The following is a 22,055-nucleotide window of genomic DNA, read 5'->3' as shown; positions in this document are numbered from 1 at the left end:
TTTTTACTACTCCCCTCTCCGAGGAGCCTTCTGAGGCATTTTTTCCCCCTAATTGCACCTCTGCATGCATTTTAATACCACAGGTATACTGTATACTGTATATGTGTTTATGCACTGCAGGTGTCTCTGAGCCTTATATACAAAAAGTAAATAAAATCTATTTCACCCCTCTCAAGAACAAATTTTTCCCCCTTGGGGGCGCTGTTGCCTCCGTTGAGAAATGCATGCTTCAGGGCTAACAGACCAGGATTAGAAAAAAAGTGTATTATAATGAGGCCGGGAGAATCCAGGAAGTGGTGAGGAAGGCAGATTCACTGTGACACGTCACTACCCAGGTGTGGCCCATGGGCCAGAAGCATCAGCCTCTCCAGGGAGCAGGCTAGCAATGCAAACCCCATCCCATCCCAGATCTCCTGAAGAGGCATCTTTATTTTATCAAAAGTGGAGGTGGGGGCTGGGTTGGAAAAAACTAGCCAAACCCAAGGCTAGTCTTTGAACAGAAGGCCAAAAGATGAGAAGTAAGAAGGCAAGGAGCAGAGACAGCCATGTGCTGGGTCAGTAGTTGTTAAGCCATCCAGACCAAATGCAGCAGGCAAGTTTAAGGAGCAACGTTGTCTCTATCTGTCGTGATCTATCATCTTTACTTTTTCTCGGGTGATTTCCGTGCATTGTATCTGCAGAATGTATAGACGGGGTGGAGGTCCTGGAGAAGAGACACAAGGCTATACGTGGCCTTGCTTCCAAGCAACAGAAGGCCAGGATGCCTTGGGTTTGAACAGATCTGTGCCTGCTTTCTTGAGTGCCCCTAAGGGCCAAGGCTAATGGGGACCAGGCCGGCCTGAGGGACAGACTGAGCCTGGAGAGACAAGGCTTAGGTCTTAAAACTGTGTCAAGCTGGATTAAGTAACTAAACTGAGCTCTTGTAATTTATCAATCTGCATAGGATTGTCTGCCGTAGACACTGGGAATCCTTGCAGCAGTCCTGTAGGTACGGGGCCACGCTGGGACATGAGAGGCTGCAAAATCCCAAAGTTGGGCTCTTTAGAGTTCAATGTGTTTATTATCAGCATGTCCAGCATTAGTCTATCCGCCGGAAGGAGCTGAGCGCCAGTCAGTCTGCCAAGGTGCATCCAGCAACATGAGAAGCAGGATGCTGGGTGACCCTCTGCCTCCCTTCCTTTGGGTCATCTCTCCCAACCCATCCTTTGTTCTATCCCACTCTGCCCTAGGCCAGCACACAGTGGTCTTCCTTCTTGTCTGAACTCAGATCCCCAATATCACTTTGGTCCTCCCATCTCTCCTTCCCTAAGACTCACTGCCTATTCCCTCCTCCAAAGCTAGTGCTCACCTCACCTATCCCTCCCGATCTAGTGCCCTGTTAAGGCAGCTTTACTAGAATAAACTAGGGGAGGGCATTTATTTTGGTTCTCAAGTAAGTCTGTGGAGGGGATTTACTTTGGTCCCCCAAAGGAGTCTGAGTACCTAGTACAGCTGACCCTGGAACAACAGGGACTCCAACTGTACCAGCCTGTTTATACGCGGATTTTTTTTCCAATAAATATGGTATAGTACTGTAAACATATTTTCTCTTATGATTTTCTTAATAACGTTTTCCTTTCTCCAGCTTTACTGCAGGTATACAGCATATAATGCATGTAACATACAAATATATGTTCATCAGCCATGGATGTTATCAGGAAGGCTTCTGGTCAACAGTAGGCTATTTGTAATTGAGTTTTGGAGGTAGTCAAAAGCTATACATAGATTGCCAACAGTGTGGCGAGTGAGTGCCCTTAGCCTGCATGTTGTTCAAGGGTCAACTGAGGCTGTAAACGGGGTCTTGCTGTTACATGGCTCTCTCTGGTACTCAAAGTGAGTGACATATGGTCACTCAGCCTGTAGGACTTGGAGGAGCTGGGGAAGTGAGCTCAGCTCAGGATCCAGCTTAGATCTCAGAGTCTGATGAAAGAGAGATGTAGGAGTGTCCAGAATGATGGCCGTGAGGGTAAAGGCATTGTTGACTCTCTGAGCTCCTGGAACCCCCTGCTAATTCCCAAACAAGGGCCATAAGATGAGGCCCTGCCCTTCTAAAAAGATATTGAAGATTGCAGGGTGGGCAAAGTTGCTACCTCGATTCAGTGTCCTCCCCCCCTTTCCCCCACACACATATAAAGGAGCCATCGTTACACCACATAGGTCCTGCTGGGGCAGAAAGGCAGGAGGGTGGATGGTGACTGGGGTCATGGGGTTAAAGGTTAGAGGTCCTCTTATAGCACAAACACCAGGGCTGGTCGTATCAGACTTCCCACTGCGCAGGGGAGCCTAGAATGAGTTTTCTCCATTCGGACCTGCCAGGATCTTGCCCAGTGACTTGGGCCGCCCATCTCCCTTTCTGTTCTTGCCTGTGTGATGAGGCCTGAGGCTCCTCTAGTCCCTTATGGTTTAGGTATTTGATCTTTTGATTTATAAGTCCCTGGATCTGCCCGAGTAAAGATACCTCTGCTGAGCCACCCAGGCTCTGGAAATGACTTGTCCTCCAGCTTCCTTCTCATGGGGAGCTCACAGATAGTGCTGACCTGATGTTTCCCTCTGCCCGCTGCCCTCTGCCTGCTGCTAACCTGCCCCAAATCCCGTAACTAGGTTACTGAGTTCAGTGCTGAATGCCAGGATGCCAGGGCTTCAGTGCGAACGCCAGTGCCTCCTTCCTCCCCTACTCTAGCACATGCATGCGTGCACACACACACACACTCTCTCCTACATACTCACATGTGTACACACAACCACAAGCAGGCCTGCTTATATGCACACTTGCACATACACTCTCAAAACACTCATACATCTGCACACCTATGCATTCACACACATAAACATGTGTGTGCACATACAATGCCATACTTGTATATACATACACATGTGCACACACAGACACACCTGCTGTGCACGCATTTACATACATACGTACCTGCACATGCACACATTCATACATGTTCACATTCCCACACTCGTACCCATGTACAGACATGCACATGTATAGACACACATTAGCATGAGCTCCCTTTGTCTACTGCTGCCTCTTCTCCATCAAAGACACGGACACAGGCCATCCAGTGTTAGCAGAGCAGTGGCTACTTGACAAAGAACATTTCTGTGCATGGTCTCCTGTAGTCCCTATGGGTCTCTGAGCTGGGCAGCACCTGGTTTTGCCCTCCTCCCTGTTTGGACAAGGAGTGAGGCTCAGAGGGGGAAGGCCACAGGGCTAGTCTCTCATCTCAGGATGAGAACTCAGACCTCAGATGCCATGCAACGTTTCACTGTCACAACAGAACTGCCACAGTGCACTCACATCCATCCCTGTGCCTGCTGCAGGACATCCCTGGGAAACAGAAGGCTCTGTCTATCCCTGAGTGAACCATGGAAAACGGGGTCCCAGGGATGCTTACATGGGGTGATGGAGCTGGCACTGGAGCACCCTGTCCTTTGCTGGGAAGTGTGTGCACGCATGTGGCCGCTCACTGATCCGTCCTTCGCCTGTCAGTCGGCTCTTAGGAGCTTTGGTTCACACAAACCTGCAGCAATGGACAGTGGCGCCCCCCATCAGCCTCATGGGCACATCAGCCCCCATCTGCCTCCTTTCCACAGAGCTAGGAGAGGGGGCAGGAGAGGGTCCCAACTCACTTGCTTTTGTGCTCCTGAGGCTGTAGGTTCTGGGCTTTGCTGCCTGCCCTGGGAATGAGGCTTCCTTTCACTTGTTCCAGCGTGCCCCTCCAGCTGCCTCCAGCCCTCAGGTGAACCTGGGAATTTAGCATCTGGTGACCAAGCCCATGCTCAGTCACCCAACCCTCTCGTGTCTGGCTGGTCTGCAGTCCTCGCAGATTTCAGTGCAGTTCTGCAAGTAGCTACTGAACGCCTACTGTGTGCTGCCCAGCAGGCCGGGTGCCGCAAAGATGAATCATCTCTCCAGCTCGCATGTACACGCAGCCCCCTCACGTCCACCATCTGAGTGATCCTCTTATGCTTTTTCCAGCCCTGCCTGTGACCTCCAGGACGCAGTAGAGATGGGGGGGGGGTGTTTCTCAGTCTGGCTTCTTTCTCATGCCTTCCCTCACCTGCATTCCCGTCACATATGTGTGCACATGTGTGTGTCTGCATAGGACTCGGCTGAGGGTCACAGGTGATCTACACACCTGCAGACCATGATGATGGTGATGATGGTGGCGGGGTGGGGGGAGGGTGATGAAGACCACTTGAGAAATGTTCTTTGACACTGAAAAGAAAAGAAAAAAATGTTCTCTCGCACTGCTTTCCCAGACCCCTCCTCCGCCCCATGACCAAGCTGACATCTTACCATCTCACCCAAATGCAGACTAACTGGATGAAGAGATTTGGCAGTTGTGGTCCTGTGTAGGGGCAGCTGGCCCGAAAGGAACCATGTAATCTTCCTCCTGGCCTGCTTACCTGCGTCACAGGGGCTGAGCTGGCAAGAAGGGGAGGCGATGAGAGGCCTGAGAATAGACATAAATCCTGGACCCTCTGTCTAGTCACGGCTTCTAAGCACATGACAGATGAGGGCCATCATGCTGGGGGGAGGACAGTTGCCCAGCCTTCCATGGGCAAGAATCTGGGCATTGACTGCTGGCAGGGAGGAGCACAGAAAGAGTTGCAAGTGGGTCAGGCAGGTTCCTGACACTTGAGAAGCCTTCTCCAATGGGGAAAGGCCTGCTCCTTGATCTGGGGCTGCTTGCATCAAAGAGGAGGAGGCTGGAGCAGATAAACATGGCGCCTTATGTTGGGACACTTAGCCACTACACCATGGGGACACAGCATCCTTTTTATGTAGGAGCATGTGTGCACTTGTCCCCCTCCCCCATCCATAGGGTTTATGCTATATCCTGTTTCCTGCTTGTGTGAACTCAAGCTGGCTCCTCTCTGTCCCTCGGTTTCCTCATCTGCAAAATAGGGGTAATAATAGTACCCACCACATAGGGTTGTTAGGAACGTTTAACAGATTACTATATGTAGAGTGTTTGGAGCAGTGCCCAGCACACAGTGCTGTAGAAGTAGATGTCATTATTCATAGTGGGTATAATAATGGCATTCTCCTAGGAGTGGAGAAGAACACTATAGACCAACTTAACTGATACTCTTTTCAAATGAGCGCCCCTTAAATATTATAGCAACTTGGGGAATTTCATAATACTCTCCGCATGATCCCATGGGACCCTCCTGGAAACCCTACTAGGCAGGCAGGACAGACATTACGATTATAGCCATTTCACATGAGGAGAAACTGAGGCACAGAGGTTACTAAAGTGGTTGCTGGTCCAGTTGGGGGTTTCCACTCTACTTCATGGACACACTGTGTTCAGCTGAGGGGTTAGGGGAATTTGGTGGGGGAAGGTTTGGGTGAAGATGGCTAGTGGGTTCAAAACTGGACCTCCCACCTGGTCCTTATTGGTGTTGGGATCAGATCACCAGGAAATGAGGCCCAGTGTGGGGTGAAGTTCACGTCATGTTCCATGCCGTGGAATGCTTAGACTGGGTCTACATAGCATGGCTCAGGGGAAAGCAGATAGTATACCTCAGGGGATGGGAGTTAGTGGCAGGGCCACAGGACATACTTATCTGGATCTTTTTGAGACTGTTACGAATGCACTGGGATGGGATGGAGATGGGATCAGATGGGAGTCCTAAGGGGTTTGTGGAGCCTGGATTGGGGAAACTTCTGTCAGAAGGAGACCCTTCATTCAGCCTGGTCTATATGTGAAGAGAAAACCCGAGAGAGACACTTCCTCTGAAGTGTTCATGATTCCTGTCCCACCAGCCTCTGATACCCATGCCCCACGGCCCACCCTGGTAGTAGGAAGAGGGAACCTCCTGGATCCTTTGGTCTGAAGGAGCTGGGAAAGCATCTGGGGCAGGAAAATGAGTCTTGAGCCCAGATACAGAAGAATGAATGAAGACTTCCAGCGGGGAGAAACCGGGCCCAGAGGGATGCTTGTGAAGTGGGGTTTCAGGAGCTCTGGGGAGGTTGATATATGGGAATAGTTGATGGGGTCAGTGTCTAGAGTGGGACATGGGATGATGGTAGGGAGTGGGTGCGTGACTATGAGGAGGGGATGGGAGTCAAGGAGGTAGTGAAGGCCAGCAGGGGGTGAGAGCCTCAGGAAGAGAGCGGGGGTTGGAAGCCAACTGGGGCCTGGGCCTCCAGGCTGCTCCTGCTGCAAAATCTGACTGCCTAGAACCAAAGTCCCATCCCAAGCCCCCTCTCTCCAGGGAAGAAATCCAGGCCCCAACCTCATTTCTAGGCCTATGTGATCCACTGGGTCCATAAATCATGTGCCATGTAAATATGGCACATAATTGGGAGGCGCTGCAGGTGTGGATGGTTCCAACCTGAGCAGGGAGAGAACAGTGGATCATGAGTTTCAGGGGAGGCTGGCGGGGCACTGGTGGCTGGCCCAGCTTGGTCTGGGAGGACTCTCAGGCCCGCCATCCTGCCACATGGCTGCTCTGTGGTGCCAGGCTGCTATTTACTGTATATTAGTTTTTAAATTATAGTACAACATTGATTCCCCGATCTTCAGACCCAGGCCTCTCTTGTGGTCCCTCTCTCTCTCCGCCACTCTCTGCCTCTCTTCTTCTGTCTTGTGTCTTTCTGCACTTGGTTTTTATTTTTTATTTTTTTTTAATATTTTATTTATTTATTCATGAGAGACACACAGAGAGAGGCAGAGACATAGGCAGAGGGAGAAGCAGGATCCCTTCGGGGAGCCTGATGTGGGACTCGATCCCAGGGCCCTGGGATCACGACCTGAGCCTAAGGCAGATGCTCAACCACTGAGCCACCCAGGTGTCCCCTCTCCACTTGGTTTTTAATGCAGGGTATTATCTTACATCATATTGTTACCTGCTAGTATTATGTTCATATTACCTTATATTTATTAGAGCTTGTACCATATTCACCCCTGCCACATAGACACGGCACTTGATAGTTTTTAAAGCGTGGCTTGCAGCTCTATTTATCTGCTTTGGACCCCACAACAGCGAGGAAGTAGGGCAAGCAGATCTGTCTCTACCTCAAGGTGGGGAAACAGGCTAGTAGAACGACCAGGTCATGCTTGGATTGCATTATATGACATTATACCATCAGGATAATGGCTTCTGGGTATTGAATGTTTAGGATGGGCCTGGCATTGTTCTAATGTAAGCTTTATAGACTAGTTTTATTCCCCACATTGAATTCTGTGGGGTAGGTGCTGCTATTAGTTCATTTTATGGGTGAGGAAATGGAAGCCTGGGGAAGTCAAGTAGCTTGGCCAGGGTCAAGCAGATGAGAAGAAGGCGGAGCTCGGATTCCAGACCAAGCACATGGCTCCTGAGCTTACACTCTTGCCTGCAATTCAGGTTGTCACATGCTGTGATCCCTGAGGTGGAGGGTGGGGACAGGGGTGAGGTGGCTTCTCCTTGTTACTAGAAGCGTTCGTGACCTCACACACCTTCAATTTCTGTAATCGTTTTGCTGCACCTGAGGGAAACACAGGGACCCTCGCGGCACCTGGAAATGCCCCCAGAGTGTGTATCTGTAATTTGGGCTGCCAGGCGAGGGCAGGAGGGCAGGAGGGCAGGAGGGTGGTGGAAGCCCCGGCTGGGTGGCTCACTGGCTGCCTGCCTTCTACTTTTCTGTGTCCCTGGAAGCAGGCTGCCATCCTGACCTCCATGGGCCCTGATCAACTGCCTTCGTGCACTTACCCTCCTGCTTTGGGCTTCAGCTCCGATCACAGACAAAGCTGCTTGGCGGCCAGGCCATCTCCACGCTGGACCTGGCTCTCAGGGTCACGGCAGGCCGGCAGGCATTGGAGGGGTTGCTGGTGGTGCCGGGGGGCCCTGCATGTTCAGCTGCGTCCAGCCCCATCCCTGACTGGGGGGGCTGCTGCTGAGCATTTCCCTCTGCAGCCTGAGACTCCTGTGTGAGCAGAAGTTTAGAAGGTGTACAGGCTTTACTCTGGACTGCAGCCACAGGCCCTTCTTCTCCAGACTCCTCATAGTCCCAGCCTCCTGCCTCCATCCTGAGGGGATACTGCTGTGGCTTGCGTCTGGGTCACATGGCAAAGCTGGCCAAGGCTGGGAAGCTCAGCTCACTGTCCCCACTCTTTCTCATGGGGAAGAGGAGGCAGGCTTTCTAGGACAAGCACAAGTGCCCTGTGCCATCTGCATCTACATGGCCCCTCGTAGGGGCAGGGAAGAGAGTGAGCAATGGGGCCTGAGCCTGAGGATGTCGCTGTGACCTGACTTCCTGGGAATAAGCTATCCCTGGGGGAGGGCGGCTTATTATTATTATTATTATCCTCAGGGGAGGGCTTGCCTGCACATCTGCCTTTCCGTGGGCCTGCTGTTTCAAAGCTGAGCTTTGGATGCCGGGACCGCTTTGCCAGGTTTCACACCCTCTGCTCCTGCTAAGGGCCCTCTAGCAAAGGAAATGTCAAGTATAAGGTAAAGGGACCCTTCCCTTCCCTCCCCTGGGCTCAGAATCATCAACTCACACCCCATACTGAACACAAACTGGGAACATCATTCAGAGGGGTGATGCATTTTTTTTTCTTATTTATTGGTATAATTTATTGAGCACTTGTTACATGAGAAGAAGCCTAGCAGAGTGATTGAGGCCCAGGAGCCAGACAGCCTGGGTTCAAATTTCAGTGATTGCACCTGTGAGCTGTGTGACCTTGGGCAGGCCATCTCCCTCTGAGCCCAGTTTCCTCCTCCGTGAAATGGAGCTTATACCAGCACCGAATCCTCAGGGTTGTGGCGGGTGTGAAATGAGTGAAGAGCTTCAAAGCGCTATGGTGTCTGGCCCAGGGCGTGTATTAGGTGTCTGCTGGTGCCGTGATCTACATGGTTTCTCTCCATTGGTTTCCTCACTGCCTTTCCAAAGTAGGTATTACCACTCTTTTTGTGCGGATGTGGAAACTGAGGCTCAGAATGGCAACGGGGTTGTTTGCCCAGGACTGAGGAGATTTCTGGGATGCAAGACTTTCACTTCTAAATCTGGGGAAGTCCCAGACCTACTGGGATGAGTCTCAGGTCCAGAAGAAACTGCACGGCTGAGCCAGGATTTAAACCCAATTGTGTCTGATTCCCACTGCCCTAAACAACCACACTAGCCTCCCTTGGGGCCAGTGCTTCTCTTAGCTGCTCACATTTGCTGAACTCTGGCGGGTTTTGGAGGCAGTCTTCTATTTGATCCTCACCAAACCTTGTGAATTAGATAATCTTACCTGAAGTGTAGCAAAGAGGAAACAGACAGACACAGAGAGGTAAAGTGACTTGCTCAGGGTCACTCAGCCAGGAAGTGGCTGAGCCAGGATTCGAGCCTGGGCTATCTGGAGCCAGTGCCCTATTCTCCTGGTCACTCTGCTACCTCTCCCCTTGTATCTTTTCTTAGTTCCCTCCATGGTACATGGTCTCGTTTCTTCATTCCAGTGGCCTGTGGAGTAGACAGAGTAGGTACTTTTGCCCTGTTTACGGGTCAGAACACAGAAGTTCAGAGAGGTCAAGTTACTTAGCTAACGTCACACAGCTTGTAAGTGACAAATGCAGGATGAGGTTTCATCAGAGGTTCTCAGCTGGCACTTCTTGTTGTGGTTTCCTTGTTCGATAAGTGGGAGGAGGCCCCCAGCCGAGCCGAGTCCTGTTCGGATTCCTAGAAAGCAAGAGATCTATGTCATCACTGGGTCCCCACATGCAGAGGGCTGGTTCTCATGCTCAGGCTCTGGGATGTCATTTGATGGCCTTGGCAGGTAGAGGAGGTGGCCTACCGCAGGGTGAACACACTGCCAGCCACACAGCTCCCTCATCTTGCCGACTGGGGACTGAATGCATCACAGGTTGTGTTTTCCTGGAAGGGCAGCAAAAGCTCTATTAACCCCAGGCTTGTTTCTGAAGTAACTAAATAAAAGAATTGGGAAAGACAGTGACAAGAGTCTATAAATTCTGAATGATGCTCAGGAAAGTGGCCTGAGCCCTAGAGCCCATAAAACCCGGGCAGCCTGCGGGTTGGGGGTGATTTATGGGACCCTTCATCTGCCTTGGGGTCACCTGCCCATCAAGCTTCCTACTTGTGAGGTACTTTTGTTTTTAACTTCCAAGCTCTTTTCATAGTTCTGGGCGTTTTTGGTTGTCCTCGAGCCATACATAGGGATGAATTACTCCCCCATATAACAGATGGGGAAACTGAGGCATGGATGGATTGGTGAATAGCCTAGGTGTGCATAGTGACCCAGGTCCCTTGATTCTGTCCTGCTAAGTTCTTACTAACATTTATACTGATTAGCCCTTACTACCTGCCGGGAATCATTCTAAGCAGTATAAGCTTATTAACTCATTTAACCCTCACAACCACCCTAGGACACAGGACTATTGTCACTGGGGTTTCTCTATTGTAGTGAGGAAGCTGAAGCAGAGACCGTTTAAATAACTGGCTTAGAACCACACAGCTGGGGTGTCGCAGGGCCAGGACTTGGATCCACAACCTTTAGCATCATGCCCATTAGCAAAACATAAATGCAGAATGGCCTGTGAGGGTGAGGAGGGGCCTGTGCTGTCCCTGGTGGACCGGGCTGGCTGGCTGCCTCTGCCTGGGAGGTGGTGCTCTGTGCTCTGGGCAGTTTCAGTGCCATCAGACAAGAACATTCCTAAAGGAGCAGTGAGGGTGGGCAGGTGCTCCGAAGAGAGGTGGCAAAGTGCCATGGAGAAAGCCCGGGCTGGGAGTCTGGAAGCCTGGATGCCTGGCCCCAGCTCTGCCACCTGCTGGCCATGGACCTGGGTGACCCCACTGTACCTTTTACCCCTTTGTCTCTGCCCTCCTCTGATCTGGACTGAGGTGGGACATCACATGGTTTTCGGGACCCCCTGGCAGTGGTGATGGCGGCAGCAGGAAGAACACAGAAGCTCCAATGCCAGACCTGGCTCTACACTCATTGTGGAAACCCAGAGCAGCAGCCGGTGTCTGAACTACCAACTTAACACCTGGGCTATTTAAAGTGTCTGGCACTACCTAGAACTTCGAGGTTCTATTCTTTTAGGAGGGGTCTGGGCTGGGGCCAGCTCCCTCCACATTGCCCTGCTGGAGATTGAAGGGAGAGATGGGCTTGGCCATTGATTACCTATGGTGCTGACACTGCTTCCCCATTGGGTGCTCATCCACAAGGGTGGGGTGAGGGGCTTTGCTGGGGGAGGAGGGGGTATAACATCCTCTTCTTCTGGCCAAAGTCTATGAAACCCCAGATCTATGGAGGAGAAAGCAGAGGGACCTCTCCTGGTTCCTTTCCTTCTTTTTGACCTTCTTTGGCACGCTGCCAGCCTGGCATGCCTCCATTCCATTCACTTGCAGATGACAGGTGTTTCCTGAGCACCTGGTATTGGGCAGGTGCTGGGTTACATGCGTCAGCTAGACCTGGTCCCTACCCTCAGGGTGCTCCCTGTCTGTCAGGGGAGGCCGAAAGATAAACAGGCAATTATAGTACACTGTAACAGAGCTCCACTAGAAGTGAGGAACCAGGGGAGCTTCCAGGAAGAGGTGATTCTGTTCTACTCCACTGCCTTTCACTAAATGGCCACAATATCCTCCTGAAGGCCCTGCCTCCCCAGGCTCCCCTAGCCCACCCTAGACAGTGAGCATGCCTTGCTGAAGACTCATTGCCCTCAGGATAAAATCCTAACTTGTTAGATGCCCCTCAAGGTGCTGGTCCCATCAGCTTTCCCTGGTCTGTGCCCACCACCCCAGCTCCCTACTGGACTTCCAGAGTTCCCAGAGCGCATCATGCTCTTTCCCACTTTTGAGCCTTCGGATTCACTGGGTCTCCTGCCTGAAACACCATTTCCCCACACCTGGCTTGGTTGGATCCTTCTCTCACTTTAGGTATCTGCTGAAATATTGCTCCCAGAGGATGGTCTGATCCACTCCCCACCCCAGGCTAAAGCTGGTTCCTTACTGCTTTCATTCAGAATGGTCCCCCCCCCTATATTTTTCCCCACTTGGCATTTGCTTGTTTGTTGATTGCTTCTCTCTTGCAGCCTGTGAAAAACGTGAGAGCCACAGACTCGTGCTTAGACCGCCAGCCTGCAGGTCCTACTGCAGGGCTCACCAGCTGTACAACCCTGGGGAAGTCACTTCCCCTCTCTGTGTCCCAGTTTCTCCATGTGTAGATGGAAGTGGTCTTTACCTCACAGAGGTGTTGTTCTGGTTTAATGAGTTAATATATGTAAAGCCCTTAGAACAGTGTCTGGCACGTGGCAAGTGCTCAATAAATATTAGCTATCATCATTATTTTTATATCCAGTGCCCAACTCAATGAATATTTAATGATTAGATGAGACACCTGGGCTGAATCTTCAAGGGAGTAGGTTGGGGCTGCTTAAAGAGAGAACTGGTGATGTCGGTCCTGGCTATGCACCAAAGTCACCTGAGGGGCCTTAAAACCCGGGATGTCTCCACTCCGGCTCCCAAGAGAGTCTGATTTCATTGTGGGTGTGGCCCGGCCATTGGAATTTCAAGCTCTCCCAGGACTCCAATCCTCAGGGCTTCAAACCTTGGAGATGGGGAGAAATGGGCATTCAGAGCAGCGAGGATGTTCTGCAGCTGGGGAGGCATTTCAGGGCGAAGGCTTTCAAGAGGGCTAGCAAGAGAGGCCCGGGGCAGGGAGTTGGATGTGCCCCAGGCAGGCAGGGCCAAGCCAGGATGGGGCCCCACCTGCCATATGAAGGAGCTCAGGTTAGGCTTGGTGGGGAAGCTGGAGGATGGGGCGTGCCTGGAAGGCTTCTACACTGGCAATGACATGGTCCTATTTCCCTGTAAGGAAATTGGCCTGGGTGGATGTGTGGAGGATGAATTACAGGGAGTGGAGTTGAAGGCACGCGGATCAGAGTGCAGAGGGCCGTCTGCCACTGCAAGAGCAGTTCAGGGCCTGGCTTGTACAGGGAAGGCCACTTACTTGTCCCCCATTTAATGGCTTAATCCTCCTTGGCATGTCTGAACAGTGAAATCTGGTCGGTGCAGGATTCCTGCCTGTCACCCTGCCCCTAGCTACAGCCACATCGCATGTGGATGTAACCCAGGCTGATGTAAATAATCCCTATCTCCTGACCAGTGAATGGCTTCTTCTGTCTGGGTTCTAAGGCAGACTCCCAGGACATCGTGACAAGTCTCTATTCCACAGCCCCTGGCACCACCCACCCTCATCCACGATGCCCTCCCAGCCTGCGATCTGAATGTACCAGTTTTTGCTCACATTCCAGGCTGGTTCACTCTCAGAGCACCTGACTCCCATCCTTGAAGCTTCTCAGCAGCCCCTCAAGCAGATGCCTTAGTCTTCCCTTTACCTGCTCTGTAGGGGGAGGTCAGGCTTCCCGACTCAACGCCCTGGCCACTGCGCTGTTCCCATCCTCATGTTCATTTGTCCTCCTGCAGGTGGATGCAGGTGGATGTGGATCCCAGAGCTGCCTTTGGATGGCAGGGCTCTCATAAAGTGACCCGCGTCCTTCCCACTGTAGCATGCTGTATGCCACCCAGTGTAGCTGGGTGCCCCAACCTGGCTCTGCTCCTTACTGGCTGTGTGATCTTGGGCAGGTCATTTGACCTCCCAGTGCCTCAGTGTCCTTCTCTATAAAATGGGGTGAAAACTCAACAAATAGTCCAGAGCCCCCAGCCATGGTCATGGTGTAGATTGGCTATCTGGGTTCAGAGGATACAACAGGCTTTATTTACCACCATGTTTCTTACTGTTAGGGAAGGATTCGGGACAGAATAGGATATAAAGCATCTGCATTTTCATCTTGTGTGGGGCCCTGCAGCTGCCCATGTGAACAACTTTTTTTTTTTTTTTTTTTTTTACCCCACACCTACATGGGGCCTGTCAGCTGCTCTGGCTACGAGTTGAGATACAGGTGAGTCTCTGTGCTACAGAGAAGCTGCAGCCTCAGTTGCCCACCATCTGTATACCATCTTGGAGCTCCAAGATCTGCCTGCTGGCTCATAGTCCCCTGGTCCCATGGATCGGGGGTTTCACAGTACACAACAGACACCGCAGAGTGGGTCCTTACCTGTGCTGTGGAAGGACAGCCCGAGCTGTTTTCCCAGGGAGGCCTAGGCCAGGCCAGACTGCTGGCAAGCCTCTGCTCTATCTGCACCTGACACTTCTTGTAGGACTGGGACAGTCAGGAGACTGCTGTCAACGACCAAGGTAAGAACTGGATTTATAAAAGAGAGAGGAGAGAGGGAAAATAGCAGAGCACCTGGCAACAGTGAATCTTGTTTCACATTGTGGGGGTAAACTGATCAGCTGGCAGCTGGCAGACTGGTTAGTCTGGGCATCTCTGTTCCCGAGCAGGCTGCCTGGGGCACTGAAGAACACAATGGCAATTGTTAGGGATTTTCCAGAAGAACCCCAGGATTTCACCTGGGGTGGGAGCAGAGTCTTTGGGGGATGCGTGCCAGTGCTCCCTCACCAGCACCTCCACCATAGCCAGGCCAGGCTGCACTCCCCCCCCGCCATGGGCCACTATAGGATTAAATGGGTCAAGGCACACAAAGGCCTCAAAACAATAAATAATCAGCGCTCACATGGAAATAAGTGCATGGTATGTGTTTAGTAAGTTCCACCTCTTTCTCTCTCTGGTTTCCATCTCTTTGGCCTCTCTAGCTGCTGTTGCCTGATGTCCCACATCTCTTTTGGAACTGAGATCAGGAGGGGAGAGGAGGAAGATGGGGACCCAGAGAGGATGCCAAGAACCCAGACAGCTTTGGAGCAGTTGGTTTTAAGCAGTAAAGTGGTCAGGTTCTTCCCCTGGAGCCCTTTAGGACCTAGAATCGGGGAGAATTTCTTTTGTCTCCTTTTGGCCAAGGCAGCCTCAATCAGCAGCTCCCATAATTTCATGCCATTGGCCAACCCAGGCTGTGTCCATCATTTTGTTTTTCCTCTCAGCCTGGAGGATAACTAGAAGTCTGGAGCCCAGAGAAAGAGTGTCCTGCTCTCTTCTCGCTGGGACATGGGGAAGAGGACCCTGGTGGCAGGACGCTGTTCTATTCCTGAATGTTTTACTTCTGTACTTCCTTTTCTCTAGAAAGTCAGGTGGGCTAAGGGCTGGGGTCTCAGAGGCTGACCGTGGAGCCTGGCTGTCCTAGGGACTTGTAGTATGACATTGATTAAGAGGAGACCCTCTTCTGTTTCCTCATCCTTAAAGCTGGAAGCTTTAAGGAGATGGGCCTACTTCTTTCTACTCTAAGCATACTCTTCATGTTTCTCTTTAAAGCCACTCTCAAAGGTCATTATCCCAAGGTTTGGCTGGAATATAAGTGTTAGGGGGTCCACCCTTCAGGTGGCCCTGGCTGTTACACATCCAGTCTTGGGGCAGGAAGAGCATTGCTTCCTTTCACTATAGGTTGGGAGCTTTTCTTAGAGATGTGGGAAAGCTAGAAACTCCAGTTCCATCTTGAGGCTTTCACTTGAACAGACAGATGCCATGATGATGTGTTTCTGAGTCCATGTCTCAAATGGTTAGCACTTTGATGGTGGGGTGCTTGTTTCCATTATTGCACATAGCACCTGGCGTGGCCACACACCTGGAGGGGGTGTTTTACGAAGACTCATGCTTCTGTGATGGTGAGGGCTGCAGTAATGGGAACAAAGGTAGTGGAGGAGGTCAGGAGGATTGTGGGATGGACATTATGATTGCAGGGATGATGGAGATGGTTGCTGAGGTCATGGGATAGGGAAAGGCTGGAGAGATGACGTGGGGCATTAGAGGCAGTTAAGAAGTATTTTTGCTAGGAGTAGTGGAAAAACTCATTGAAATATTGTAATTTAAGGGAAAGGGGACCAGATTTATGTTTTGAAAAGCTCTCTGCGGGCAGCCCGGTGGCTCAGTGGTTTAGCGCTGCCTTCAGTCCAGGGCCTGATCCTGGAGACTGGAGATCAAGTCCCACTTTAGGCTGCCTGCATGAAGCCTACTTCTCCCTCTGCCTGTGTCTCTGCCTCTCTCTCTCTCTCTCTCTCTCTCTCTCTCTCTCTCTCTGTGTGTGTGTGATGAATAAATAAATAAAATCTTAAAAGAAAAGAAAAGCTCACTGTAATTGCATGGTGGAAAGTTGCTTGAAGGGATGGATGGTGGGGGTGAGTGATGCAGACCAGTGAGGAGACCATGGGAATAATTCAGGAGAGACAGAATGGTGGCTGGGACTGGGGTGGTAAAGGTGGGATACAGAGAAGTGGGCAGATGCTGGAGCTGCATAAATGGTGGAATCAACAGGGCGTGGTGATAGTTACACGATACCTGGATCAGATTGGAGGCACAGTGAGTGGGAAGGTCGCATCAGCGATACAACTTAGGTGTCTGGCTTGAGCAACTGGATAGATCATAGATTAATAAGCTCCATGGGGCCAGAAGCTTTGTCTTGTCTGCCTATATCCCCAGGTCCTCAGGCAGCAGCTCACAGAAGGTAGGTCCTCAGTAAATGTTCGTTGCATGACTATTGCTGTTGCCTCTTGGTCATGAGCATGATGGAAAGCATATATTGTGTGTCCTCAGCTGGACACCAGGCACTCTTGGAGCTGGCTCACAGGATGGTTGATGGCCATGGGGCTGGGCCTAAGAGTCAGATAAACCTGAATTTGGACCTTCCTTTACTGGCTGTGTGATTTGGGAAAGTTACTTAACCTCCCTGAGCCTCAATGTATTCACCTAACAAATGGGGACAAAAAAGAGGTCTTACCTCACAGATTACGCTGATGAAATGAGGTCCTATAATAAGATACATTGTACAGTGCCGGGCCCAGCTCCTGGACCGTGATTGCCAAGTGTGATGGTGGTCATTTAATAAAATTACTCACCTGAATCTCGTATCCAGCACCTTGCTGGACACAGTGTAGGGTGACGGGGAGGAGGTGAGTGAGGGCAGGGGAGCCGTTGAGGTCAGGACTGGACATACCATGGGAGACTGGTGCTCTATCTGCAGCCATCCTATTGCTTCCACTCTGATTTCTATTCTTGTTTCTTGGCAGTCCAGGAGATGAGACTGTTTGTGACATGGCCTCCGGGGTTCATGGCAGGCTCTCAGTGCTGACAGGGAAAGCAGACCGTCTGGGGACTCAGCTGCTTCCCTATCTACCTCTGCCTTGGCTTAATCCCAGCTTAGTCACAAAGAAGTGTATTTTAAAAATAGCAACAGGTGCTGTTCATCCAGATGGAACCCCTTAAAAACCACTGCTCCCTAATGGTCTTTGCACCATGATAAATGACTACAGATTGACAGGGAGCCCCTGGCAGCTGCTGATCCCTGCACCTTTCTTCCCTTTGATAAGAAAGCAAGGACTCAGCAAGCCTGAGGACCCTCGAGGGCCCCCCAGAGGAGGAGGCAGTAGGAATTCACGGGCCCCATGGCTGACCCTGCTGCTGTCTTCTTTGTGTGTCTGGGCTAGGGGGAGAGGGAGATAGAATCACAGACCCTGAGCCATTGATGGGATGCCGAGCAGTAGACATTCCAAGAGCAGGAGAGAGAGAGGCCCCATCTGCACCAGGGTCATCTGTGGGTACTGTGCAGATGTCAGGGAGGGGTCTCTACAGAGTCAACCCTTGGGGAGAGACAGGTGGGGCCAAGAGCGAGTTGGTGGGCGGGTCATCAGTACTTGGTCAAAATCTAGACTTAGGCTACAGGGAGACACCCATATGGTACACACTCCTCCAAATACAGAGACCTGTGTACCAACCCTCACACCCTCCGTGGTGAGCCCCTCCGAGACTCATCTGCAGTCCCTTGATGGATGCAGCCAGGGGCAAGCTCCACCTTGGGCCTGCTGGGGTATATGTGTGTGTGTTGCATGTGTGCAGGAGCCTTTGCATGTACAATGGAGGCTTAATGTCAGTTCCTAGAAAAGTCTTTACTTCTAAGAGGTGACAGAGGCAGACTAGACTTTTTTCCAGAGCTTTCTGGAAAGGCCAGTGTGTCATCCTTTCTGCTTGATGCAGTGGCTGAGGTCCTTCAAGCCTCAGAGGCAGTAGAGGGAAACTCCAGCAAGCTCTGCCCCTGGTGGGAACCACAGGGTCCTGGTGGAATAACACCCTCTCCGGGTGGACCCTGTGATGACCCTGGGGGCCGTCAAATTGGAAGCCATGCCTCTTCTCCTCTTCCTCTGCACTTAAATGAGCTGCGCCTGAACTCTACCTTCCCCTAATCTCTACCTCCAGGAAGTCCTCTTGATTGCTCCAGCCCAGTCCAGCCTTGCCTCCAGCTCCCACCTCATTCCTCATCTGTGCCTCTTACCTGTCTCTCATCATATGTTCAATTTTAAATGATTTTCTCCTACTTCTCTGTCATCATGCCCAAGCTGGGCTATCCTCTCCCAGTGGGCAAGTTCTGGGCTCCTTAGCCTCTGCTCTGTTCATTCATTCATTCATTCATTCATTCATTCACTCTCATTCTTCAAATACTTCTTGAACTTCCTGTCTGATAGGTAGGTACCAGACACTGGACTGGGCCCTGGGGCTATGGAGGTAACCAAGACTCAGGTTTCCTGCCTAGGGGCTCCTGACTCCAGCAGGTGGAGAGGAGACACCCCAGACTCCCTGCAACCCGAATTAGAGAATGGAGGTGTGGAGGAGGCCTGCTCCAGAAGGGTTTACTATAATCTGGGAAAAGTGAGCAGTTGGGGTGGGCCCCCCAGGCCTGCTGCAGCCCGCTCCTTCCTCCGGCCGCTTGGCCTGGCCCAGCTTGTCCTCACTGGCATTGTATTCCCTGTCCATCCTGACTCTCCTGCCCGGGTTAAATGTGGGGCAGGCCAGAGCTCTGGTTTTCCTCATATCTGAAAGGGCTGTGCATCCTTTGCCCTCATTTCAGCTCTTCCATACCGATCAGCCTCCTGCAAACCCTCCAGCTCTGGTGCCTCCCCAAGAAAGTGCAAGAAGAGACTAAGCCATGAATCCAGGCCCTCCCTGGACCCCCTGAGCTGGCAGTGCCTTTGGGAGCCAGCCCCCACCAGTGAGAAGGCACGGCTGTGTAGCCCACCTGCACCCCACCACCACCAATGTGCCAGCCCCTTGGGCCTGGGCAGCAGCGCGAGCAGTGCTCATAGGGAGTTTTTAGGAGACATGGAAGCTTTTCCCAGGTCTGCTCCAAGCCAGCCATTGGGCTGCCCTCTCTGGGGCCTCAGTTTCCCCATCTACAAAATGAGGGTTGCTGCAGAAGCTCCCAGGGCCCCTTCCAGCCCTGAGTCTGTGAGGGAAGGCCTGGATTCAGGCCAGCTCTCCTGCAGCCCACACAATGCCCTTCTTTCCTTCCGGTTCCCTGGAAGGCAGAGGAGGAGTTCCAGTGACTGCAGAGGGCATCAGAGGGGCCTGGGGCTCCTCCCAGCTGTGCTTTTCTTGGGACCCAAGCTTCTGGCACCGCTTCCTGGCCCTGGGGGACTGTATGTCCTGAGATCCCGTTGAATGTGTCTCCCTGATGAACACACTCTGCCAATGACACCGGGTGGGGGGCAGCTCTGCCCCGAGGCAGCTGTTGGTGCAGAACATCCCTTAGCTCGGACAGCCACTCACTCCACCCAGGTGCTCAATCACGTTACAGAAAAGGAGGGAGCACACATCAGTCAGGGTCGGGTGGATTTGGGGGTTGCTCCGGATCATCTAGGTTAGTGGTTTTCAAGCTTTATGGACTGGAATGCACAGTAAGATACGTATTTTGTATCACATCCAGTTATGTACACTTGATGCATACAAATACTCAACACGTGTGTAATGGAAACAAAGTGTTCTAAACCAGCCTTCTTACTAAGTACATGCCCTGTTCTAGCCTCTCCTATTCTCTTCTCGTCTGCTAAGCATGCTGGTTGTGACCTACTGCATTGATTGCATGACCCACCAATGGCCCGTGGACTACGGTTTGATAAACACTGATCTAGAGTGATCGCACAGATCTGGCGTGATGGGTGTCGGGAGCGCCTGTCTGTTCTAATGCACGTTAGTGCGATCAGCTTTCCTCCCCGAGTGTCTTCAGGCTGGCTGATCCAGACAGCGCACCCTGTGCTTGGCAGCGTGCCTCCATTGCAGCCCCTTTGCGCTCGGGAGTCCCGCACCCCTCCTCCTGCCCTCTCTGCCCCCGGTACTTGTTGGTGCTCTTCAGGTAGCTCTGCAATGGTCCCTGGCCTCACAGGAGCTGCCCCACCAGCGATGGTGTGTCTCCTGCCTCGCGGCATCCTGGCCAGCTCCCAGGAAGGGCCTGAAGCACGTGACCTCTGAAAGGGTGGGGGGTGGGGGCCCCTGCTGCTGGCTGCAGTGTAGTCCGGGTCAGAGAGGGCCACCCCGACTGGATTCCATTCAGCCCACAAACACTTATTAAGCACCTCCCGTGTTTCTCACGCTATAGAACATCCAGGCCACGGGAAGGAATATTCTCTCACCGAGTGTGGACTGAGCTTACTCTGAGCGCTGGGCCCAGGGCTGGCACAGGACAATGCAGGGATGGAGACACCACCCTGCTGCCCGAGAGCTGGCGATCTGGTGGGAGGGGGACGCGTGTGCACAGATGGAGAAGACTGTCCTTGGCGTGGGAAGGGCCGAGTCAGGACTGCGCCCGGGGAAATGGAGGAGGGAAGGAGGCTAGCCTGTGTGTATCAGCTGCTCCCACATGAGTGGGACTTGGGAGCATAGCAGAGAGGGAGAAACAAGGAGGATTTGTGAACAGGACCCCGGGAGCCTGGCCGGCATGGGGAGGTAGGGGGTCTGCTGGGTCCCAGGGGCGGAGCCAGTGATGCTCACTTTGGGAAAGTGCTGGGGGCTGGGGTGGAGTTGGCAGCAAGGGGAAGACAGATCTGGGGGAGGGGCAGGCTCACCAGGCCCCTCTCGGATCCCTGCCCCCTCTTGGATCTTGGAGGCTGGTACCTCCCTGGGTCAAAAGTCTAGGTATTATAGCAGGGGCTAAGTCCTACCTCCACACCCCGCCCCTAAAACACTTCCCTCCCCCCTTCCTCCACTTTACCCCAGGCCTGGCCAGGCAGGGACAGGCTCCTCACCCCAACCTCCCTCCCCTTTGTGCTCCAGCCTGGGGTGGTCCCAGCCAGGCCAAGAATTTCGAAGGTGAGGGGCTGTTGCCCGCGCAGCCCCTGTCTGCTCTAGTCAGGTTTACAGTGGCGGGAGTCATAAACTAAATTCGAGTAACGGCTCAAACAGTGGCATCGGGCAATAGACTGAGCGCTGGAGGCGCCGTAATGGGTTTACTTAGGAGCCCTGATTTACAGCGTCATCAGGAAGCCTCCCAGCCCTGCTCTCGCAGGAGGAACGTTTAGAGGCTGATCCCTCCCGGGCTGCCTGCCGACTCCCATTCTACACTTGACAAATGCAGGAGACACGGAGCAGCGCTCCCTCACCCCCACCCACCTGCCAACCACCCCACCTCCACCGTAATCAGTGGCTTCATCTCTCACCATCTTGACACGCTTTCCTGCTTGGATCTGCACCCCAACATATGCTCCTTTCCTTGTCCCCATTAATCCTTATTGTCTTCAGAAGTCACTCCTGCGGGCTGCCTTTCCAGCCAGCCTCCTGCCATCCTTCACCCTGATGCTGGCACACCTGGCGGGGGCTGTGCTGCTGGCATGCTCTGTTTCCCCGCACCATGTGGGGTCACGGTGCAGCCTGGCCAGTGGCCCCTGAGCTGCCTCCCACTGCTGTGAACCTTGGGCAGGTTACATAGCTTCTCCATGCCTGGTCCTCATGTGCAAATAGAGGTGCTGATGACATTCCTCACCTGAGAGTGGGTTTTATGGGGATCGAATGACAGGATGCAAATGCTTATAATAACAGTGTAGGAGTTCTGTAGTTATAGGAGTAGGAGCTATTATTAATAATACTAATAAACTTAATGATTCTAACATCACCATAGCTCTTGCCTTCCTGTACTAGACCCCAAACTCCACAAAGTCAGGGACCCTCATCCCCATCAGATGAAAGGCTTCTCTCCCTTCCTTGCCCTCCTGTGACCTGCTTGCCTCCCAAGGTCAGCTCACTGACCC

The 22,055-nt window shown here is 52.3% G+C and overlaps 1 protein-coding gene across 6 annotated transcripts in view; it reads left to right on the top strand.

Moving 5' to 3' along the window:
• LRFN2 (leucine rich repeat and fibronectin type III domain containing 2) overlaps nucleotides 1–22,055 on the top strand; it is a 177,009-nt gene that overhangs the window by 5,161 nt on the left and 149,793 nt on the right. The gene's annotated exons all lie outside the window — the stretch shown is intronic.

This window comes from Vulpes vulpes, chromosome 1, assembly GCF_048418805.1.
Source record: "Vulpes vulpes isolate BD-2025 chromosome 1, VulVul3, whole genome shotgun sequence".
Classification (NCBI taxonomy): domain Eukaryota; kingdom Metazoa; phylum Chordata; class Mammalia; order Carnivora; family Canidae; genus Vulpes; species Vulpes vulpes.
Note: the sequence above shows the minus strand (reverse complement) of the source record. Positions and strands in the feature narration are given on the sequence as shown.